This window comes from Lepisma saccharinum, chromosome 2 (assembly GCF_977018435.1).
Source record: "Lepisma saccharinum chromosome 2, izLepSacc3.1, whole genome shotgun sequence".
Classification (NCBI taxonomy): domain Eukaryota; kingdom Metazoa; phylum Arthropoda; class Insecta; order Zygentoma; family Lepismatidae; genus Lepisma; species Lepisma saccharinum.
In genome coordinates, this window is record NC_139230.1 from 158112300 (window position 1) to 158131697 (window position 19398).

The 19398-nt window shown below is 36.0% G+C and overlaps 1 protein-coding gene across 1 annotated transcript in view; it reads left to right on the top strand.

Annotated features, from left to right (window-relative positions):
- Positions 1 to 1150: 1150 nt before the first annotated feature.
- The window catches only part of LOC145984155 (uncharacterized), a 61455-nt gene continuing 43207 nt past the window's right edge, over positions 1151 to 19398 (top strand). Inside the window, exons 1-2 of the mRNA XM_083117634.1 lie at positions 1151 to 1236; positions 18955 to 19070. The gene's annotated coding sequence lies outside the window, so the exon portion shown is untranslated. The remainder of the gene's footprint in view (positions 1237 to 18954; positions 19071 to 19398) is intronic.

The following is a 19398-nucleotide window of genomic DNA, read 5'->3' on the forward strand; positions in this document are numbered from 1 at the left end:
ACTGTGCATAAAGTGGACTTAAAACACCAAATCAACCAAATCATATTAATTATGTTTGACGGTGCACTTTCTTTTAAACATGTTCAAATGATGCAGAATTTCAAGAGTAGAGAATCCTCGTAACCGGTACGTCATTGTTCTTCATGAAGGATATCCATAGTGAAACCAAGGACACCCGCAGAAGGGTGCCAGGGACACTTGCCCTCCCTGAGATATCTGGAAGGACTTAATATTATTTTATTATTTAAATGGTGAAAGTGAAAGTGTTGCGGGAAAATATGGACGAGGGGTGCCGTGAAAGCACAGGCAACTTCTATCTATAAATTTGTCTGTGGTGAAAGACAGCGAATTAAATACCTGTGCAAATTATCCTAGTGCTGGGGGCGATTTATGAGAATTCTCTCAACTGGTGGGGATGGGTTACTCCGCCCACACTCCCACACTTTAAGGACTGCTGCCTCCCTCTCTGAGAGAAAGTCGTGCGGACGGCCTTCTTTATGGCCGTGGAACCTATTTTTCTCTGTGGTGACCTTTTGAAGAGGACTTTGTGGGGAACTTATACCCCCTAGTACGGGTGTTCGGGACAGAATTTTTTGGGTCGGGACGGGACATTTTTTAAATCCCGACATTCGGAACGGAGAAAATTCGCAATTTCCCGACTTGTCGGGAAATTTTCGGGACAGGGAATGTTCAAAATTTTCCGAAGCTCTAGAAATCTCGAATTCTACACGTCATTTTCACTTTAAGTGATTGTTTTTGCTTTTCTGGTACAAAAACTAACAATTTTCGACAAGTTCCAGACATTTACAATGCAGAATACGTCGAGAATTAACTACTTTTTAAAATGACCATTCGGTATTTCCCGACTGCTCAGGATCCCGAAAAGTCGGGATCGGGACGGGAATTTTTTTACCGATCCCTGTCCCGACTTTTCGGGATCCCACACACCCCTAATCCCTAGGCCCAATATTCAATTTTTAAAAAAAGTCAAATGCAAGAAAAGGTGCTAATATAAGAGTAACTACTAAAACAAAAATCCTCGACACGCGTACGATCCTCACAGAACAGATTTCAAGGTTAATGTGGCGGAGGCACTAAAAGGTATGAGCACAGACGTATCACCGTATGAAGCAGAACATTATGGGCACAGGCACGATTTAGCAACATTGCAGAGTCGTGTCTTACCAGAAGAATAATGGCGGCACTAGTTACCATCGACGATTTTGTGTGTTAGAGGTGCGTGTGTATTACTTACTTTCAGTGTTATGCTAATAATAAACCTTGCAACAGCTTTAAATAAATGGTCAAGCGAATAGAATATTGAATGCCCATTTAAGACAATATCATGTATGTCAAGCTGAAAAAAATAATTCATTAAGACATTTTTATTTCGTTTATTTTGACCGTTTCAATATTGATATGTGAAATATGATTTTCATTAAATAATGCTAATAAAACATACCAAAAGAAACGTTTAATATAAAGGGGATGCTGAAAGTAATTTGGGTGCACAATTAACTGGACTGTTAGCAACTAGAATAAGAACTGAACGAATCTGTCACTTTCATGCGTTTTCATTTTGCTTTGACTGTTGACAGAATTGCATCAAAATATTTGTTGTCGAAAGTTTTCTTTTTTCTTCACAGCAAGGCCGTTTGTTGGTCATTACTTTCGTGCCTATTAATTTCGAAAATATCGTCTCATTCAATTAAGGCTGTATGACGATGATACAGGGAAAATAATTGGACATTTGCCATGAATGCACCACATCTCAAAACTTTTTTCAAATCATTTGTTTACGATGTGAATGAACGCATTGTAGTTGTATGTTACCATCTAATTATTGCATGATACTATGTATTTTGCAGCAGCACACTATGGGGTTGGAATTTGTTCAAAATTGTTTGTGTAAATTTCGTAGAGGCTAAAGTAATTAAGATACTGAATTGAACATCTTTCAAGGAACAAAAATTTTATTTTCGAAAAATACATAATATATTTGGTACTACTTTACTATACCAGAGACACGTATCAATGATTTATTTTGCAATTTTTTACATTGCTAACGTACTATTCTGCATTGCGGAACATTTATTTAGGTGAAATAATGAATTTCTAACGAAAATAATGTCTATTTCTTACATTAACGAGTACTTACTGTTGTTCCTTATTTCCCACAAACCATCCACGGGTAGCCCCAAAAACCATTGACATTAGCCCAAAAATTCACGATAGCCCCACGAACCATCACGGGGACGAGGTATGCCTACTAGGTTAGGTTAGGCCTGTTAGGTTAGGTTCCATTAGCAGTCCTTTCATTCAATTTAGCATATACGGACAATACAGAGCGTATTGTGCTCTCATGCAGAAAGCAAATGGCGGCAGCAGCAATAGCTGAAATAGATTTTTGTACAAAACCACATGCATTCGCATTAAAATGGATCAAAACTACATTCCCGAACATCAACAACGCTACAGAAAATGATTTGCGTAAGTACTTTCTCCTGTAAATTTGAAGAAATCCGTATCTGGTAAAGTAAAGTGTTACCCCTGCTTTGAACTACCCCTGCATAGCTGTTAGAGCAATAAAAATATTGAAAATTTTAAAAGTGGTCAAGTATCCAGTGCTGGACCATTCGGTATGGTTTCACTCGTATGCATTCTGGAAAAAAACTTGGGTCTTTGTACAATTTCTGTGAACTAAAAGTGGATGAACATCATAGTAATGCTTCTCCCACTTATTCAAGATTTCTAACAATATTATGTGTACTCATATTAGTGGTAATTTGTGAGTGTTTTAAGGCCATTTGTCAAAAGAATAGTGGAAACTTTGTTCATGCACCCTATACTGAAACCTGTGATATTTTTACTATGAAAAATATTGCCTTCCTGATTTTTTAATATTATGTTTGACATGTATCGATTATGCTGCGTAACAATTTTCATTGTAGTAAAACCTGGGACTCCCTATCAAACAATTATTTTTACCCAAATTTGAGCGTCTTTTTCATCACAACATATTAGCTACTTTATTTAAAGATTTTTCTACTTCCTGTGCAGGTAAGAGTGGTAACACAGTTATTTTCTGCTAGGACTGTCCTCCTCCTCTCCAACAATACCTAAATCATCACAATACTCTACATAGTTTCTGAGATATAACATGTTTTGTGTCACATGGTGCATTTGTTCGTCCACCCAAGTTCTGAAAATCTTCAAATTTTCAGAAATTTGCAACTTTCAAAATATTTGTTGGACAAGTCTAATATTATGTATTTGTCATATTGGACCAAGTAACTGTCAGTAAAAAAAATGAAGCAAATCCATTGCTATGAAGCAACTTTTTGTCTTTGAATTGGGTGATTTCACATGGAATGAACCATAAGCACATAGAAGTGGCATTATGGTTGGAAGTGTTGTTTTACACAGAAAATACCCAATATCATTTTACCTCCTGCTGATACAACAACCAAAGGCTATTTTGTACAATGTTCAGAAATTTTGAGATGGATATGTTAGAGACAATAATTTCTAAAAGTCAAATTTCATTTTTTTGTAAAGAATTGTCCACATAACATAAGATGTTAGGGCAGAAATGTTTCTTAATGATGTTTTGGAAGTAATGTGCATTTGTTTTGCTTGCGTAGTTTTGGAAACTCTTTTGAATGTTTAATGATTTTTCACAAGGTTTATTGGAGTATTAGGGAGTACTTTAGAATACTGGAAATGGTTGTAGATCTAAAGTCAAAGCTTAGAGAAACCAATTAGTACAGTTAAAAGTTTCACTAAATATTTTTTACTGGATACATTATGATTTGAAAGTAGCTTACGCTGGCTTCCGCACCTACAGCAAACAGCCATTTTTGGTTTACTGTCGTCTCAGTGCAAGGCTTGAACAGTGGTTTCATGCCAAAGACTAGATGTTGCTTGATCAGTTGTTGGAAGTATTTAAAGATGTTGTTTTAAAACTGAGAGCCCTAAACCTAACCCACCTAATTTAACAACAAAAGTATTAAGTGGCATGATATACCCTTCCCACCACTGCACATACAGTAGACAGCAGCAGTCCATATCCAAGATGAGAGTAAATGAATGGCTGCTCATAAATGAAGAATCATGTAGGAGTCTGCAAAAGGGAAATAAAAAAACCTTCTCCAGAAAACATGACGTAGGGTGGAGGCACTAGTTATGGCCATCTTAAGGAAAATGTACAATACTATACAACTTTTAACATCATACTAATTTTACTTATGGCTTACAAAAATTATGATCACTGGTACAGAGTCTGTACATTATGACTAAGCATTAACAAATACAAACAAGTTAGTCAGACATGACACTATTCTTCTGTTATGGCCACCCATTTTCCCCACTTATGGCCACCTTGTCTATGAACAAATAATGAAGTAATACAGATGAAACAAAATAAGTTAAAGGTAAATAACATGGTTTTCAATGGATAAACATAGTGTAAATGTAGTTGAACCACATAAATTAACATTTCCAGACTTCTCAGGTCACTCCGTAGTATGGTTACCAGACGTCCGGATTTTCCCGGACATGTCCTACATTTTAGCCTGATGTCCGGCATCCGGGAGAATTTGAAAAATATCATAAATGTCCTACATTTTGAGCGTCACATAATATTAATTAGGAAAATATGTAACAGAAAAAAGTCATGCAAATTACAAGTCTATGGACTGCACCTCCAAACTCAATAGTGAAATTTATTTTGATTGTCATTGCACAAAAAGAATAAAGTTTGTCATGCTATTAAACAAACGGGAAAACGGAAGCAATTAATGAACAAAGTCTTGGGACCACTTTCTGATAACGTCACTGTTCAATGCCTGAGCAGAATTTCTTGCCTTAGGGTTTATACTGATGGAACAAGGTGTTGCCCATTGTTATTCCATGTTCAATATAATTTGATTGTAAAGCAAAGGTATAGAGAAGAAAGATATTCAGGGTGTCTGTCAGTCAAGAGAGTCATGGTAGTCAAGAAATCAAGAAGTCAATAAAAATGCAATAAATTATTCTTGTGGTCAATAATTTTTGCTATCTTAATGACTGATTGGTTGATTTAGTTTATTTTACTTCACTTTTTTTCTGTCCTTTTGGCTAATCGCGAAGATGAAGATGAATGAAGGGACAGTCACAAACATATAGGGACAACTGACACAAGCCCCACATAAGATTATACAGGGTGAGTCATAAGTCTCCATACATATGGTGAAAACTGTGACTAATGTTTATTTTTCCTTTTCAGGCAGGTGAACCAATGAAAAAGAGGTGCCACTAGTGAAGGAAGAACGGATTGACATCATTCTGTTGGCTGGGAGTCTTGCCACCCATCATGTAGCACGTACATTCAATGCAACCCACAGAACGCAGATAACCCGTGGCACCTGCGTTACCCTCCTTTTATCTGTTACTGTCTTTGGTCTTCCAAACCTGCATTCGTTGGCGACAGAACCTGTCCTTCTGAATTTCTTGATAAGTTTGGCCAAGGTGTCATGGGTTATCTGCATTCTGTGGGTTGCATTGAATGTACGTGCTACATGATGGGTGGCACCACTCCCAGCCAACAGAATGATGTCAATCCGTTCTTCCTTCGTTAGTGGCATCTCTTTTTCATTGGTTCACCTGCCTGAAAAGGAAAAATAAACATTAGTCACCATTTTCACCATTTGTATGGAGACTTATGACTCACCCTCTACTGGCTGTGATTCCAGATGCCAAAGCCTTGCTTGTCTGCCAAACACAGTTCAGGATGCATTAATACGAGAAAGCAGATGTAATTCTCTTCTTAAATTCAGCTTCAGTTTTTATCTTAACTGTCCCTCTGGTAGAGGTTTTCATTAAATAAATATTTGTTTTCTTAATTACTAATTTCCAACTTTACCTAAGTAGGATCTAGAAAAGTCCAGAAAAAGTCAAGATTTCTGGGTGTATTATTTTGGTAGACACCCTGTTATTGAACTAAAAACTACCCAAGATGAAAGCATTTTAAATTACAGTAATTGCTGAATATTTGTTTGCCATTACAGGTCATAATTCAAATGATGAGAGAGTACTTTCATTACCATCAGCACAACAGACTCACGAGATAATTATTTTTTCATAAAGTCTGTAAAATGTTTGGTATTGGTCCCTACAATTTCAAAGAGTTCGACTGTCCACTCTAACATCAATATATAGTTATACTAAACCTGAAATTTTGATAAAAATTGTCTCCTCTGAGAAGTACCACTTAAATCAAGTAGTAAGAGGTGCCTTGATTAGTATGATATCAAGTTTTGAAATTTTGCATTTAAACATTCGTTGGGAAATAACTTTAAAAACTGAAAAGTGTCATTTTTCAACTACTTTCTAACGTGTTCTATAGAAATATGTATTTTTTATTGAGAATGTGTTGCGTCCTACATTTTGGGACAGCATGTCCTACATTTCCCTTACAGCAATCTGGTAACCCTACTCCGTAGTAAACAAAACAACAAAATTTTGTTATCAAGTGTCGCCCCTCTTGCATTAGGATAGGCTCTGGCAGTTTTCCCATAATGTCATTCACATTTATTGTTGAAATATCATTTTCTGCAGTGGCCATAATCAAAGAATCTTTACAAACCTGCATCTGGTAATGGCCATGTGGTCTACACATACTGTTTTGTGGTTATTTCTATTTCAGGATATAAATACTGCAACTCTGAACAAATTATTTGTTCTTGAAATATTTAACATCTGTGGAAAACATTATTGTAGCTCTCTCTTTTCTTACGAAAATGCTCAAGAAATTCTACTGTAGCAAGCAGCTTCTTCCTTACAACAAGCTTACTTCCTACTGGAAGTACACTTCGCAACATCTTATTTGACCGCCCTGAAAAATTTCAAAGTCCGGAATTCGTAAATTTGGCAGCATAGCGCTTCAGAGCCAACTAAGAGTAGCCAACTTTGCAACATTTCTTCTTCCTGAATGAAAACGCTCGTGATTTTTTTTTCATTCTTTCACATTCCATGAAGTAAAGATACCTTAAAGCAGTAATAAAATATATGAGTAGACAAAACAATGTTAAGTAGAAATACGAATGTTGAAAATATTTCAAGATTCTTCGTTCTGAATTTGAAAATAGGAAAATGTATGTGCATTGTGAAACACTGAACAGGTTCTCATCCACCTGGAAAGAATTGCGGTCACATTTGAATGAAAGAAGGCAAATTTATGATGATTTTATGCAAAATGTTTAGTAAAGATACCTTGCACAACACCAAACGATTCTGCAAAGTGTGTCTTTTCTTTGGTTCTTGGCGAAAAATGGTTCGAAACTCCGGCACAATGTTGCATCAACTGAGATTAACGTGTTTTACTGAGCTTTCCGTTAGCAATCTCCTGGAGAAGTTGGTTAGATGACAGCACTTTTTTTTTTCTGTTTTCGTCAAGATCGAAACATCGTAGGTTCAAATCCCTCCCTTTCCTTATTATTTTTTCCTTTTTATCTACCGAGTACGAAGTGTTCTAATAACGTAATATAATATTGTATGATATAACTGTAAATATTTATGCGATGCACGCTCAGTGGCAGCGATTGGATTTCAAAACTGATGGGGCAAGGTAGAGGGAGGGAAAGGACAGTTTCTTTCCCTTGGTAGATAATGTTTAGCATAGTGCTGGGTCATCTGCCCCTCCACACTCCATAATCGTCGCCACTGTGCATGCCTCAAGTAATGCTTCTACTGTTTTTAATCTTTCAGTGATTGGCAGGATTTTAGGAAATACTTTTCCTTTCATTCAGCTGTTATAAGTTAACACATATTAAGAACTTACATGTCAACTTTCCGCATCCGGAAATGCCGGACATAAATCGCATAAATATCAACGGAAATATCCAAGAAACGTAGATAAGCATTCTCGTCCAAAGCCGTTTACTTCCCGAAAAAGATTTTGCAAAGAAGTAGGTTTGAACCTATGACCTTCCATTCCATAAGCAAACGATCCCCCTACACCACACGGTTCACGTTATTTTATGCACTCGGTTTGGATCCCACTTTAAACTGTAGGTCCAGTCCCGATTAGCCTTACTATGCATAAAGTTGACTTAAAACACCAAATCAACCAATTCATCTCCTTTCAGAGTGGGCCTTCTATGATACTGTAGTCGGCCAGCATCTGAAAATACAGTTCTGCTTCGCGTATACCAGAGTGTAATTGCATTTAATATTGTGACTAATTTTACTTTAAAACTACAGATTAAAGCGATAATAGTGTCCAGAAAAAGAACCTCAAAGTAGATCTTCACACAAAGTATTTTAATCCATTTCCAAACATTTCAGTTAAGAATATTATTATGGTTTTCCATTGACCGTATTTTCGATTCATGGTGAATTTGCTAAAAGGACCATGTCAAGAAATCTAAATATGTAAGTTTTACTAGTAAATGCATTTAAAATGCACGAAACAACAGGGGAGGAGAAAAATAAACCTCAAAAATAAGTAAAAATGCAACAAAAACTGTTAAAAATACTGACAAATAAACTAAAGGCCGAAAAATGCAAAAAAAAATAATTAAAATATAAAGTGTTTTCAGGCTCTAACTGAAGTGAAACGGACATGATATCAGGGTCAGAAAAAAAGTTGATTTTTCATCAACTTCCGGACCCTAATTATAATTATGACCATTGAAAAAGTTGGACGTAGCTTACTTAAAATTTTCTTGCTGAGGGATCGTATGGTCCCATATCTCCACTTCATAATAAAGAAAAACATCAAGTTCATATTTCGAAAATGACTTGGAGTTTTCCACCACGAAAATATGTTTTTCATAGTTTGAAGTTCATTGGTATTATCTTTCAAGGTTTCCATTGTTTTAATTTCACACATATTTTATATTTCATACGTTCCTCTCTCTTTTTATACAGTCTTTGGAAAAAAGCTGAAGTTTCTTGTCAAACATGGTCTGGTTCAAATGACTTCTTTTCACTCTCCTGTTCCTACTTTAAACAAACAACAAAATACTTCGTAACTAAACGATTGCTTGTTCAAAACACGGAATTTTTACACAATTTACAAAATATGACAAAACGCCAATAGACATGTTCATCATTTTCCCTTTCAGCGTTTCTCGATTTTATCTGAATTTGTTTCCTCATGAAAATTGCCATGAGGAAATTATAGATATGACATTATGTGTGAATTGGTTTCTTCATACTGGTAGCACATTTTAACATGAGCTACCTGGAGAAGAGGTAGCGTGCTTGATTCTTACGAGGGAGGTCCTAGGTTCGATTCTCCACCTAGGCAGGATATTTTTTCAGGAGTATATCGTTGGGTGTAAAGTTTATCCACAGTGCTAAGAAGTTAGCATTGGTCTCTGTATTTCACGAGAGGAAAGGAAATAGTAAGAGAAAGTTATTTCGATGATAGGAGGAAGTCACATGCCACGATGAATGCGCAGAATCAAGTTACATAGAGCTAAGTCTGTAATTGTGGTTTCGAATATTGCAAAGTTAGTGCGGAAAGTTTGTTATATCTGATACTCGTACTTTCTGTTCAAAGAAGACGAACATTTTAGATACAAGCAGTGAGGAATTAACGATCATTATGAGGTTTTGAATTTTTTGTTTGTCACTCACTATATAGATACTTATTAGTATTTTCTTATCGAATCGGCCTTCGTCGCAATAACAATTTATTTATGTTAATTAGCGATTTACTATTAGTTTTAGACGCATGGTAAGATGGTGGTGAGGGGATGGACAACAGTCATTACGAAGAAACAGACATAAAATTACCAATCTTAGCAATTTGAACTCATTAAACGCTCTCCTTCGTTACAGTACTGCACTACATCACTACTTAACATAACTGTATATCTTTTTTTAGTATATCGAAATCAAATAATCAATATTTTAGGTGTCAGAGAAGAACAAACAATACATAACTTAAATAACATTACATTTTGCATCCTGAATACATATATGTGATTTGTGAATTAATCATGATGTGTGTGTTAACACAACATATGAACAATAACTAAAAAGAAAAGTTTTAACTTTAAATCCTGGAAATCTCCAACTTCTAAGGGGAAATATGCGCAGAAGGGACGTCCCTCAAGTGTGCATCGGATTCATTTTTTAAATATTCTAATATCAACGGTATCTGTTCAGCAAACAAAAAAAAAGAAAAAAGAAAGAGGAGAGGGTGGGATTTGAACCCGGATCTTTCACGCTTCATGAAAAATAAGGATAGCAGCTCCTAACCAACTGCTCTACGTTAACTTAATGACTTTATACCTTTAAAAACATGTTGACGTTTATGAAGACTCCAACCTTCCTGTGTTTCAAGCACATTTTCTCGATAAGTCGTGTAAAATATATATTTTTGAGAACTGTTCGATATTATGCAAGGTATTGTAAATAAATTGTCGCATAAACTCCTCACAAATTTGCTTCTTTCAGCACAAACTTGATGGCAATTTCCTCCAAGTGGAGAAAAATTCTATTCAGTGTTTCAAACCCCCAAATTTCAAGTCGAGCAAGCAGAATCGTAAATATCCTTCAAGGTTATTTTTCCAATTTATTATTTTTGTTTGATTGTGTATTATAATAGCTGTTTATAGTTTCTAAGTTCATGGAAAGTGTTAAATTGAAAACCTATCAACGCAGCATTTTTCGTGTAGTGGAAGGACCTACTCAAAGTTGGATACTCTCACCTGGAGCTGAAGTGCAATGTTGCTAAGTTTACGATTTCGGGACTTAGAATTCTTTCGGGGCGGTCAAATAAGATGTTGCGAAGTGTACAAAGAGGAAACATGCATATCCAATTGGAAAGATTTTACTCTGATTGGCTTTAGATCACCTGGTAGCTACCAATTCAATATGAATTCACCTGGTAGCTATTCAATTCAATATGAACAGCAAAGTGGCCAAAACTAATGCCTGCACCCTAATTGAATACTAAGACGCTGATGTATGTGTTAACAGACAGAATAGAAATTGAAGTATGTAAAGAATGCCTTTGTACTATGACTAATTCAGTATTGAACAATTGGAACTTGGGCGTTTTTTTTTTACTGTGTTAGTGAGCCTATGACAATGTTTGACAAAGAGTAACAATTCAACAGAAAAGGAGCCAAATCCATTATGGTGAGCGGACATTACCTGTATGATCTGAGATGAAATGACCCTAAATTTTTGTTATAGTTTTCTTACATTTTATATCTAAAAGTGTGTTCATTCAGAGACAGTCAGATATCAGGTGACACAGAGCATGCTTGTAAAATATAGATTGATTTATTTGGTTTATTTTACTTCGCTTTTGTGCCATTTTTGGCTCATTGCAAAGATGGGGATGAGTGATGATTTGATGAAATTAATGAATGGACACACACACACACACACACGTACCCAGGCTGGGATTCGAACCTGGGACTCCTGGCATCATAGTGTGATGTGCTAACCACTCCACTCTGGAGGCTGGCTGTAAAATACACAAAGATAGGCACTGAAGTATACAGTTTGATTCATGTACAATGCCTTTATTTGCTTATTGTGCCACTCGAACGTGGCCCTTTGTAGCAGCTGGAAGCACACCACTTGCTGGTGAGGTAGGATATGCATATCCCTTCACTAAATATGGAGTCCTGGTAACGTATCTGGAGTTAAGATTTGGGGGTGACGTGTAGAAATTGTACACTTACGTTCTTCATTACCGCGATCATTCTCCATACAGAAACATAGGAACCATGTTTGATGATATGAACAAGTGACGTTCGGCATTCGTTGTGCTGTCTACAGCATTGCCACACTGTTGCTTTGTTACTTGCAGAGCATTAATAGAGAACAATGAGGTAGAAGAGCATGTGGAATGCAGACTTTGATTAGAGGTAAGTTTGGCAACGGTGTTCGAGCGTTCTTTTAGAAAAATGGCATCTTGCGCAGTGAGGAAGCTAGTGCTACAAAACTTATATTTTGTTACAATATGTGCTCATTGGCAAGCAGTTAACTGGTATCCCCACGAACCATTTCCTGTAAGGTTAGTGTAAGAAATTATCTTGAATTTCATTAATATTTGGTAAATTAACTAATTTTGGCCTTCTGATCAGTACATTATGCATGGATAGCCCCACAAACCATTCACAGATAGCCCCATGAACCACTTCTAGTAAGGTTAGGTTAGGCTAGCTTAGTTAAAATTTTGTTCGTAAAACAATGCGATACAGCTCTAAAAAAATCCACTTATATCAGTTTTTTCCCGATTTTCACATGTGACCCCCACATTTTAACAACAGATTCATGATTAGAAGGCCAAATTTAGTTACTATACCAAATATTAATGAAATTGGAAACATTCTCTATGTTGTAAATTCGCTCCTAATTGAGAACAGATTCATGCTGTAGAGCCATGAATGTCAATGTGTGGATGTGTCATGTTATAGAAGGATTTGTGTTCACTTCTGTGTTGTTTGCTAAAGTGATAAGTGGTGAACCAATAAGTGTTTTTAGCAGGAACATTGAATTTTCGCGATGCACGAAATTGCGAAATGTGAAAAAAAGGTGCAATTTTGAACATTCTGCACATAACTACAACCCCAATGATGAAATATGCATGAGTTTTATTCACGAAGTAATGCGAAATGTGTGCTTTTCCACGAAATGAATGCTTTTTCGCGAAATAACCGTGAAATATCATCAAATTAAGTAGAAAACACTCAGAAACCGGCAATCGAGGTTGTGCGCGCAAACTGTCAATTTGTAATGAAAAGTTTGCCTAAAGTTCCCTACCACTTGCAGCTGAAGAACGTTTTATTTTCGATCACATCAGGAAGATGCTGCAAATTGGGATTTCCCATGCACATAATCTCAGTTCGAAAACTTCACTCCCTGTCAAGCTGCATTCCTTTCTTCCCCCGAATGTCTACTAAACTTCCAATTTCATTGAACTTGCTAGCTTTCTTTGCCCCTGCACTATGGCCTCTAAATACTAAGCCTTGTCTAGCAAGAAGAGTAAACTATCCTTGCCCCACCCAATCGCCTCTACTGGCAATTACAGTTGAAATCTAATTATAACACCATTTTATGTTTATAACAACATATTTTTTGAAAGCTGAGTATTTGTGTATGTGTACAGTACATAAAAATGAAGTAGTTTATCTCTTTGTATGTTGTTTCCTCTCATGATTGAAAAAGTGTGTGCCAATTTTTTTTTTTCCACTGCTGGTATATACCGCTGATCTAACATTTTATTTACCGCTCTCCTCAGTTTTTATTTACCATAAATTTGCCTCCCTAGTTATTAGTGTTGCTATAATGCTGCAACATAGGTACACTTTAGAACAGAGAATTTTTATATATGATTTGAAATCAAACTTGTACAGATGAACTAATGTGTATGAATGCAAACTTTGTCAAAAAATGTGAAAAATGTGTGGCAGTACAGGGACAACATTTCCAACATCTTCTGTGCCCAAAGTAATTACTAGTGAAATATTTTAATTAAAATATATCTATGCAGTTGAGGGGTCAGTCACATCCAATTTTGCCAACAACCGGCCTGTTTCCAGCTGCTACTGGTTGCGTCCTAGCAACACAGTAACCTAATGAAAGTACTGTAGAAAACAATGTGCATAATGACATCAGCTAGTGTTGGTGGAGTGATGCTGTTGTTGCTTTGGGGTCTTGTGCTGAATACAAGGAGAGACATATCTTGCAGGGGTTTTGGATTCCACGGTTGACTTCACAAGCTGTCACAAGTTGCTCGCAATGGAATGTACACTCCTGTTCAGATAAAGTAGCATATTCTTCAATTGTTCAACCCTATAAAGTGTGTCACTTTATGTGAACAGGAGTATACAAACCATTAGGTTTTTGTGGCTTTGACCTGTTAATTGGCCATCTGCCAACTCAACAAATCGCATTAGGGTACTGTGAAAAAAATATATTTTCAAATTTTAGAAATGGGTAGTCCTCAAAATTAATGTTTTCATTCAGCTTGATTATTTTATTCTAAAAGAAAATTTTGATTCACGCTATGCATAAAAGTGCAGAACAAATGCCATAGCCTGTTTTGTTTGAGAGACTTTTATGCTTCTCTTTCAAATTAAATTTCCAGGCTACTCTTTGAATATTTAATACTTTAATTCTACTTTCTCATAATTGTGGGTTTCAAATAGATAAGTTATTCATGACATATTTTTCACAGGTGCCTTGATAATCCTTTGAAAAAGAAAGGTAGGAGATAGAGAGGAATACAGGGTGAGTCAAAAGTCAGAAACCATAGTGTTATTGAAATATGGTTAGAAATTTAGTGTATTCTGTAGCCTTGTGCTCTTCGTTGGACTCCTAGGGAGATTTCGCACCAAAGAGAGACACGACAAGCTGCATGTGTCTAATGTCACTTTCGGGTTGCTCGGACTGTGTTGTTTTCTCAATACCGTGCATAGTGTCGCCTCAGTTTGTTGTTTATTTATGCACAGTGAATGCATCACCCCAATGAACTATTTTCGGAGCCCAACCAGAGGCCTTACAACATATTTGAACCTCTAATTGGTTGATGTAATAAAGTATCAATATGTACAATGTTTTAAGATTTAAACACAACGTTCTTTTTTGCTTTATCAAGTTTTTTGATGCAGTTTTCGGCTGTAATTTGCCTTCAACATTGTGTAAAGAGGCCGTGTTTTGCCCATTTTATTTATTTTAAAAGCCAGCACATGCAGGTATGTTAGTCCAAAATAGATCAGTCAATGTGGTAAAGTGCTCTAGTGCATTGTTTCTTTAGCGCTGGGCCCTCGTATCAATTATCCGGAGCTGCGAAGATTCTGATGAAAGTGGTTGACAAATAACACAATCCTTATATCACATTTGAGTTGTGAGTTTTTGTTTTTTAAGCCCATTTTATGCAGAAATAGACTAATCAGGACGGGACCTCCAGTTTTAAAGTGGGACCCAAGCTACTATGTGCCTCCCCTGGGTATCGAACCCAGGATCACTTAATTACAAGGAGACAACGTTACCGCTACATCATTCATATTTTTATATTTGTCAACAATCCTACACGTAATCCAACTATGTATTATTACTCTTTTTGATTATGCCAGAATTTATTTATCAATATTTCATTTCATAGTCACATGATAATTCATGCATAAAATCTTGAATGCTGGAAAGGTATTTATGAAGAAAATTCTTGGCCTAAGGGCATTGACTTAAAAAACAAAACAAAAAAAAACAGGACATGGTTTCACGAATGTTGAACCATTTCTCTAGTGTTTATGTCTTTGCTTTATCCTGGCTGGAAAGTGTAGTGTATACAGTTTGAGGTCAGTGCATATTTTTTCTCCGATTCTCATGCACAACATGCTTCTCCTGAGTTTCAATAATTTGCACACATTTTAAAACGCGATTTACATGTCACAATGTATCTTGTTACGTTTTTTATCGATAGCATCATGCGAACTGTGTAAAGAAACAGGTGTTGCATGTGGCGTGCATCTTGTATCTTCGGTGTGAAACTTGTGTTGCTTCTGTGTGAATTCTCCCTTTGAGCTAAAATTGCAGTTGACATCTCCTTGTTGGTTGCCATCTAGGATCTATCTGAGAAAGATCATACACACTGCCAGTATTCTTGAAGGATTGGAGCAACTTCACAACTGCACTATGCGTGATTGGGTGTCTATCGGGGTGTAGACAGTTGAATTTTGTAGCAGTATCTCTTGCACTGCAACTGCCAGCCAGCAGTACCACTTCAACACACTCGTCTTTGTTCGGCATCTGAAACACACATTAGTCCTATGGTTCCTGACTTTTGACTCACCCTGTATAATTAATATAATGAATATGATTACTAAAAATTGGCGATTGCACCATTTTTTTTAGAAATTTTATTGATCAGAGGAGTTGTCAATGATAAATTAAAATGTGTGTGTATGGATATCGTGAATTTAAATTTGGATCCAGCTCGGGTACCCAACGGCATAGATGGTTCTTTCTCATTTCCATGAAATCACATATCTCTAAATTTCCTAAAATAGGTACCAAAATGTTGGTGGCATACAAAAAATTATTAGACTAGCTTGCTTCAACACTCAGTCGTCAGGGATCGCGACTGAAATCGAACCAAAATAAAAAGACTGATTCCGATGTACTTTCAGATTTCCTGAACCTGAACTAAAATGGCAGAGGCAAGTTTTTGTCTCGCACAAGTGAGCGCGGAATTTTGGTTTAATTTTGGTTCGAACTGGATTTGACTTCTACATAATTTCAGTTTCGGTACTCGAACTGGTTTACTGTGAGACACATTAACAGTTCACTGTAATGAAATTTTTGAGAGGAAGATTTAGTTTGGGAGTACCGAAATGTTTAGATTCAGGTTATAGTTTCAGTCTTCATGTAATTAAACACAGCACATTTAGTTCGGGTTTGATCGGTGTGGAATAGAATGTGAACCAGTTCAAGAAATCAGTTTTCCTGAATGACGAGGTTGACCATTTTCATACCTCGCCCACACGATCGCTGGTTTGTTTCATGATCTGTTGCTTGTAAGTTACTGACGTCAATGCTATCGTCTAGCAGATTGGTGTTGTGCTGCTTGCAAGAGAGAAGGTGGAGGAAGTGTGGAATGTCTGGCAATCGCAAGCAAGGTTCGCTGCGTGGCAATGTGTATTACACCCCATCATGATCTATCATCCTTACAGGCAAATCGTTGCATTTTCAATCAGATCCAGTGTTGCCAATTGTATTTGAAGTATGGTATACCAACTCTGGCTAGGGTGTTCATTTTTAAACTTATGTGTGCTGTTTCGTTCTTTCTGTCATGACAAGAAGTATTTTAAAAGATGTGTTCTTACATAGATATATCCATATTGTGCATGCTTGTGAGCTCTGACATATGAGAATTCAAAGATTTGAAAAAAAATAAAACGAATGGAGAAATAATTTCGAACCACTCTTGGTTAATCTGAATTACATGCTGTCTAGAATTATTGTAAACAATGTACAAGTACATAAAGTCCTCACGTTAGTTCCGTGTATAAAAAATGTTGGAAATCATGGAAGTTTTATAATAGAAATAATTAAATGAAGGAAATCATTTTCATTTACACCTCTTCAAGAAGAGAATGGAGAAGTACAGAAAAACGAATTACAAAAAATGTGTAAAACAAAATCAAATATTTTGTTTCTGCGTGTAATTGTAATTAACATTGATCAATTGTCTGTTCATCTAAGTATACCTTTCAATTTGACTTTTCCTGTTCATGTTTGAGTTTTTGTTAAAAGTCCACTTTATGCACAGCTAGTTTAATCGGTACTGGACCTACAGTTTTAAGTGAAATCCAAACCACTGTGCCTTGATCGGGTATCAAACCCGTGACCCCTTGATTACAAGGCGACGACCTTACCTTACCACTTCGCTATCAGGGAGGCCATATTCTCGCAACACACATATTTTGGCTTATTTTCAAGTAAGATAGTCATAACCACCATACCAATTTTCTTTTTTAATATTTCACAATATGGTTATGTTTCTGATAGCTAAGCAGTATGCTGTTTCCAGTTTCCTGGATTCAGAAAGTTGTATTTGTCTTTTCCAAATTGCCCCAACTTTCTTAAAACCATGTTACCATAAATAAGCAGCATATCGATTTCCAGGTTTCTGCTTCAAAAATGAAAATGTTAAATATGGCATCCCGGCATTTCTGTATTTTTAGCTTTGCTATTTCATTGCTTTCGTCTCCGTTGCGGAGTAGATATAACAGCGTGATATGACATTAGGGGTCATGGGTTCGAATCCTGGCCTGGGCATGGATATTCTTTGTAATTGTTCCTTCATCATGTCATTACACATCCTCATCATCGTGATTAGCCACAAGTGGCAGAAAAGTGAATCAAAATAACATTCAATGAATAAATCATTTCTGCAGTAGCATAAATAACCATTAAATACTCATTTTACTTCATAGCTTTAAAAATATAAAAATAACATGATATATCATTTAAAATTTTCAAAATCGGCTGTATTCCAATTTGGATATAGACCTATAACCAGCATACCGCTTTTCAAATTTATTCCATCAAAAGTTAAAACAAAATTTGTCAGCCCTACATTTTTGGTGTTGTAAAACATCCCTATTTACTCATATATGCAGTAGCATTAATATCCAGCATACAGATTTTCAACTTACTTGTTTAAAAATGATAAAGTTAGATATGACAACCCAGCATTTCCAATTATTAAAAACTTTCCTATTTGGCTGTATTCACGGTAGCATAAATAACCAGCATTATGATCTTCAAATTTCTGTCTTGAAAAACTGAAAGGTTAAAATTGACATTTCCAATTACTTTAACTAAATTCAAAGTAGCATATATAACCAGGATATTGGTTTTCAAGTTTCTGTCTTGAAAATAGAAAATAAATTTAAAAAATAAAGATATGGCAACCATGGCACCAGCTAGTGTTTCGAATGATTATGCTTGGTCTTTTGTCCTCTGTACACATTGAATCACTTTTCCTCTGCGTGCCTCATAGCTTTCTGGCATTCCGAAGGTCGAAAAAATTCTCTGCGGTAATTGCAAGTTCTTTAGGTATATCTTACACATGCCCATTGTTGGCTTAGAAAGTTTATTCAAGTAACTTCAACAATCTTTTTAAAATACAGCATCGTGAATATTTTACTAAAATATCTAACATGTATTTTATTTTATCTACATGTAAATTACCCATTCTTTTTCTTCTAATTGTGTCAATGTTCCATGTCAATACAGGCACAGCCATCCTCAAGGATTTACAGCTGCTGGGATAAGTGCTGTCCCAGTTGCCCTCTAGAAGTTACAATGCAATGACCTCCATTACAAATTAGTAATATCTTAGCAAAGAAAGTGGCAGCTTTATATAATTTAACCAATTGTGTCAAATTAAACATAAAACTAACAACTTGAACCATTTATTTTATTTTCTTGCAGGAAATTTATTGCAAATCAACCCTTTGTGCAACCATGTAGAGGAAATTGGGATTGTGTTTTTATTCTATTCTACATAGAAGCTATTGTGCATAATCATGAATGGACCAAATACAACGGTATGTAGTGAAATCCATGTGTTGTTATTATGTATATGGACATGTGTGTGTGTGTGTAAAAGGTAAAAGATTCATAACTTCTGGATGCTCTTTGAGTCAGTCTCCTTCTCTTGCAGTTGTGTGTCAGAAGTGGGCAATTGTTGTTTTGGAAAGGGGGGTTAAGAATTAACCCCATTGTAGTTACTAGTTGTAATGCATCTTCATAATTTCAAGATTTGAGCATTTGCTGGAGCAGTGTTTACTTAATAGTTAATTTTAATGCACTATGTTATTTTGGATGCGTGGTATATTTTTGGATATTTAGAAATACTTTGAAGATATTTAAGTG